We start from the raw sequence: 5,828 nt of genomic DNA on the forward strand, positions 1-5,828 counted from the left end.
CAATAAAATGATGAGTAACTTTCACCTGAAGAGTCAATAAAATGATGAGTAACTTTCACCTGAAGAGTCAATAAAATGATGAGTAACTTTCACCTGAAGAGTCAATAAAATGATGAGTAACTTTCATCAAAAGGGCAAATAAAATGATGAGTAACTTTCACCTAAAGAGTCAATAAAATGATGAGTAACTTTCACCTGAAGAGTCAATAAAATGATGAGTAACTTTCACCTAAAGAGTCAATAAAATGATGAGTAACTTTCACCTGAAGAGTCAATAAAATGATGAGTAACTTTCACCTGACGAGTCAATAAAATGATGAGTAACTTTCACCTGAAGATACAATAAAATGATGAGTAACTTTCACCTGAAGATACAATAAAATGATGAGTAACTTTCACCTGAAGATACAATAAAATGATGAGTAACTTTCACCTGAAGAGTCAATAAAATGATGAGTAACTTTCACCTGAAGAGTCAATAAAATGATGAGTAACTTTCACCTGAAGAGTCAATAAAATGATGAGTAACTTTCACCTGACGAGTCAATAAAATGATGAGTAACTTTCACCTGAAGAGTCAATAAAATGATGAGTAACTTTCACCTAAAGAGTCAATAAAATGATGAGTAACTTTCACCTGAAGATACAATAAAATGATGAGTAACTTTCACCTGAAGAGTCAATAAAATGATGAGTAACTTTCACCTGAAGATACAATAAAATGATGAGTAACTTTCACCTGAAGAGTCAATAAAATGATGAGTAACTTTCACCTGAAGAGTCAATAAAATGATGAGTAACTTTCACCTGAAGATACAATAAAATGATGAGTAACTTTCACCTGAAGAGTCAATAAAATGATGAGTAACTTTCACCTGAAGAGTCAATAAAATGATGAGTAACTTTCACCTGAAGAGTCAATAAAATTATGAGTAACTTTCACCTGAAGATACAATAAAATGATGAGTAACTTTCACCTGAAGAGTCAATAAAATGATGAGTAACTTTCACCTGAAGAGTCAATAAAATGATGAGTAACTTTCACCTGAAGATACAATAAAATGATGAGTAACTTTCACCTGACGAGTCAATAAAATGATGAGTAACTTTCACCTGACGAGTCAATAAAATGATGAGTAACTTTCACCTGAAGAGTCAATAAAATGATGAGTAACTTTCACCTGAAGAGTCAATAAAATGATGAGTAACTTTCACCTGAAGAGTCAATAAAATGATGAGTAACTTTCACCTGAAGAGTCAATAAAATGATGAGTAACTTTCACCTGAAGAGTCAATAAAATGATGAGTAACTTTCACCTGACGAGTCAATAAAATGATGAGTAACTTTCACCTGAAGAGTCAATAAAATGATGAGTAACTTTCACCTGAAGAGTCAATAAAATGATGAGTAACTTTCACCTGAAGAGTCAATAAAATGATGAGTAACTTTCACCTGAAGAGTCAATAAAATGATGAGTAACTTTCACCTGAAGAGTCAATAAAATGATGAGTAACTTTCACCTGAAGAGTCAATAAAATGATGAGTAACTTTCACCTGAAGATACAATAAAATGATGAGTAACTTTCACCTGACGAGTCAATAAAATGATGAGTAACTTTCACCTGAAGATACAATAAAATGATGAGTAACTTTCACCTGAAGAGTCAATAAAATGATGAGTAACTTTCACCTGAAGAGTCAATAAAATGATGAGTAACTTTCACCTGAAGAGTCAATAAAATGATGAGTAACTTTCACCTGAAGAGTCAATAAAATGATGAGTAACTTTCACCTGAAGATACAATAAAATGATGAGTAACTTTCACCTGAAGAGTCAATAAAATGATGAGTAACTTTCACCTGAAGAGTCAATAAAATGATGAGTAACTTTCACCTGAAGAGTCAATAAAATGATGAGTAACTTTCACCTGAAGAGTCAATAAAATGATGAGTAACTTTCACCTGAAGATACAATAAAATGATGAGTAACTTTCACCTGACGAGTCAATAAAATGATGAGTAACTTTCACCTGACGAGTCAATAAAATGATGAGTAACTTTCACCTGAAGAGTCAATAAAATGATGAGTAACTTTCACCTGAAGAGTCAATAAAATGATGAGTAACTTTCACCTGAAGATACAATAAAATGATGAGTAACTTTCACCTGAAGAGTCAATAAAATGATGAGTAACTTTCACCTGAAGAGTCAATAAAATGATGAGTAACTTTCACCTGAAGAGTCAATAAAATGATGAGTAACTTTCACCTGAAGATACAATAAAATGATGAGTAACTTTCACCTGACGAGTCAATAAAATGATGAGTAACTTTCACCTGAAGAGTCAATAAAATGATGAGTAACTTTCACCTGAAGATACAATAAAATGATGAGTAACTTTCACCTGAAGAGTCAATAAAATGATGAGTAACTTTCACCTGAAGAGTCAATAAAATGATGAGTAACTTTCACCTGAAGATACAATAAAATGATGAGTAACTTTCCCCTGACGAGTCAATAAAATGATGAGTAACTTTCACCTGAAGAGTCAATAAAATGATGAGTAACTTTCACCTGAAGAGTCAATAAAATGATGAGTAACTTTCACCTGAAGAGTCAATAAAATGATGAGTAACTTTCACCTGAAGAGTCAATAAAATGATGAGTAATTTTCACCTGACGAGTCAATAAAATGATGAGTAACTTTCACCTGAAGAGTCAATAAAATGATGAGTAACTTTCACCTGAAGAGTCAATAAAATGATGAGTAACTTTCACCTGAAGAGTCAATAAAATGATGAGTAACTTTCACCTGACGAGTCAATAAAATGATGAGTAACTTTCACCAGAAGAGTCTATAAAATGATGAGTAACTTTCACCTGACGAGTCAATAAAATGATGAGTAACTTTCACCTGAAGAGTCAATAAAATGATGAGTAACTTTCACCTGAAGAGTCAATAAAATGATGAGTAACTTTCACCTGAAGAGTCAATAAAATGATGAGTAACTTTTCCCTGAAGAGTGAATAAAATGATGAGTAACTTTCACCTGAAGAGTCAATAAAATGATGAGTAACTTTCACCTGAAGAGTCAATAAAATGATGAGTAACTTTCACCTGACGAGTCAATAAAATGATGAGTAACTTTTCCCTGAAGAGTGAATAAAATGATGAGTAACTTTCACCTGAAGTGTCAATAAAATGATGAGTAACTTTCACCTGAAGAGTCAATAAAATGATGAGTAACTTTCACCTGAAGAGTCAATAAAATGATGAGTAACTTTCACCTGACGAGTCAATAAAATGATGAGTAACTTTTCCCTGAAGAGTGAATAAAATGATGAGTAACTTTCACCTGAAGAGTCAATAAAATGATGAGTAACTTTCACCTGAAGAGTCAATAAAATGATGAGTAACTTTCACCTGAAGAGTCAATAAAATGATGAGTAACTTTCACCTGAAGAGTCAATAAAATGATGAGTAACTTTCACCTGAAGATACAATAAAATGATGAGTAACTTTCACCTGAAGAGTCAATAAAATGATGAGTAACTTTCACCTGAAGAGTCAATAAAATGATGAGTAACTTTCACCTGAAGAGTCAATAAAATGATGAGTAACTTTCACCTGAAGAGTCAATAAAATGATGAGTAACTTTCACCTGCAGAGTCAATAAAATGATGAGTAACTTTCACCTGAAGAGTCAATAAAATGATGAGTAACTTTCACCTGAAGAGTCAATAAAATGATGAGTAACTTTCACCTGAAGAGTCAATAAAATGATGAGTAACTTTCACCTGAAGAGTCAATAAAATGATGAGTAATTTTCACCTGACGAGTCAATAAAATGATGAGTAACTTTCACCTGAAGAGTCAATAAAATGATGAGTAACTTTCACCTGAAGAGTCAATAAAATGATGAGTAACTTTCACCTGAAGAGTCAATAAAATGATGAGTAACTTTCACCTGACGAGTCAATAAAATGATGAGTAACTTTCACCTGAAGAGTCAATAAAATGATGAGTAACTTTCACCTGACGAGTCAATAAAATGATGAGTAACTTTCACCTGAAGAGTCAATAAAATGATGAGTAACTTTCACCTGAAGAGTCAATAAAATGATGAGTAACTTTCACCTGAAGAGTCAATAAAATGATGAGTAACTTTCACCTGAAGAGTCAATAAAATGATGAGTAACTTTTCCCTGAAGAGTGAATAAAATGATGAGTAACTTTCACCTGAAGAGTCAATAAAATGATGAGTAACTTTCACCTGAAGAGTCAATAAAATGATGAGTAACTTTCACCTGAAGAGTCAATAAAATGATGAGTAACTTTCACCTGAAGAGTCAATAAAATGATGAGTAACTTTCACCTGAAGATACAATAAAATGATGAGTAACTTTCACCTGAAGATACAATAAAATGATGAGTAACTTTCACCTGACGAGTCAATAAAATGATGAGTAACTTTTCCCTGAAGAGTGAATAAAATGATGAGTAACTTTCACCTGAAGTGTCAATAAAATGATGAGTAACTTTCACCTGAAGAGTCAATAAAATGATGAGTAACTTTCACCTGAAGAGTCAATAAAATGATGAGTAACTTTCACCTGACGAGTCAATAAAATGATGAGTAACTTTTCCCTGAAGAGTGAATAAAATGATGAGTAACTTTCACCTGAAGAGTCAATAAAATGATGAGTAACTTTCACCTGAAGAGTCAATAAAATGATGAGTAACTTTCACCTGAAGAGTCAATAAAATGATGAGTAACTTTCACCTGAAGAGTCAATAAAATGATGAGTAACTTTCACCTGACGAGTCAATAAAATGATGAGTAACTTTCACCTGAAGAGTCAATAAAATGATGAGTAACTTTCACCTGAAGTTGTTGAAAGACAGAAATGAAACCGAACAAAGTTTTTAAATGTGTTTTGAAATAATTTATTATGACATCATTGAGTAAATGTTCTCACACAGTTCACAAGAGCCAAGATACACATTTATTACACAACAGTAACACAATTTATAATCATATATCTAACATAATAAGTAAATAACAATAACATAAATACAATAATAACTATTGGATGTTGTTTATTTACGTTATTACTATAGTATTAAAACATGATTCTTGTTTTTGGAAACTTCATTAGAAAATATGTATAAATATAATAAACTCATATAAACTTTAAACCATTAACTCAGGCTTTTGTGTTTGAAAACCTTCAAATAAAACTTCCTGTTGTTACTGTATCGTTACTTTGATGTGGTTTTATTAGTGCGTTACTACTTTCATGTTGTATTTGTTGTGTAAAGTAAGTACTTGTTGAGTCATCGTTGTGTTTGAAACCTTCAAATAAAACATTTTCTGGACTCGTCAGGTGAACAAGAACATGATTCAAATAAGACACAAACACTCGTGGAAATACTGCTCGCAGAAAAAAACAGGTTTTTCTTAGCGTGACTGAAACGAAAGTGTTTTTGGCAAAATACTAATAGGACGTCGGCGCGTGCGCGAGTTTTCCAACATGCACGAGAAACACAACTAAACTTATTTATATGTTAAAGTGCTTTCATAGCAGAATTTAACTAGCAACTCATAATGCTAACGACGCTGACGACGCTAACGACGCTGACGACGCTAACGACGCTGACGACGCTGACGACGCTAACGACGCTGACGACGCTAACGACGCTGACGACGGTGACGACGGTAACGACGCTGACGACGCTGACGACGCTAACGACGCTGACGACGCTGACGACGCTAACGACGCTGACGACGCTAACGACGCTAACGACGCTGACGACGCTAACAAC

The sequence above is a fragment of the Callionymus lyra genome, chromosome 3 (assembly GCF_982586985.1).
Source record: "Callionymus lyra chromosome 3, fCalLyr1.hap1.1, whole genome shotgun sequence".
In the NCBI taxonomy this organism is placed as follows: domain Eukaryota; kingdom Metazoa; phylum Chordata; class Actinopteri; order Syngnathiformes; family Callionymidae; genus Callionymus; species Callionymus lyra.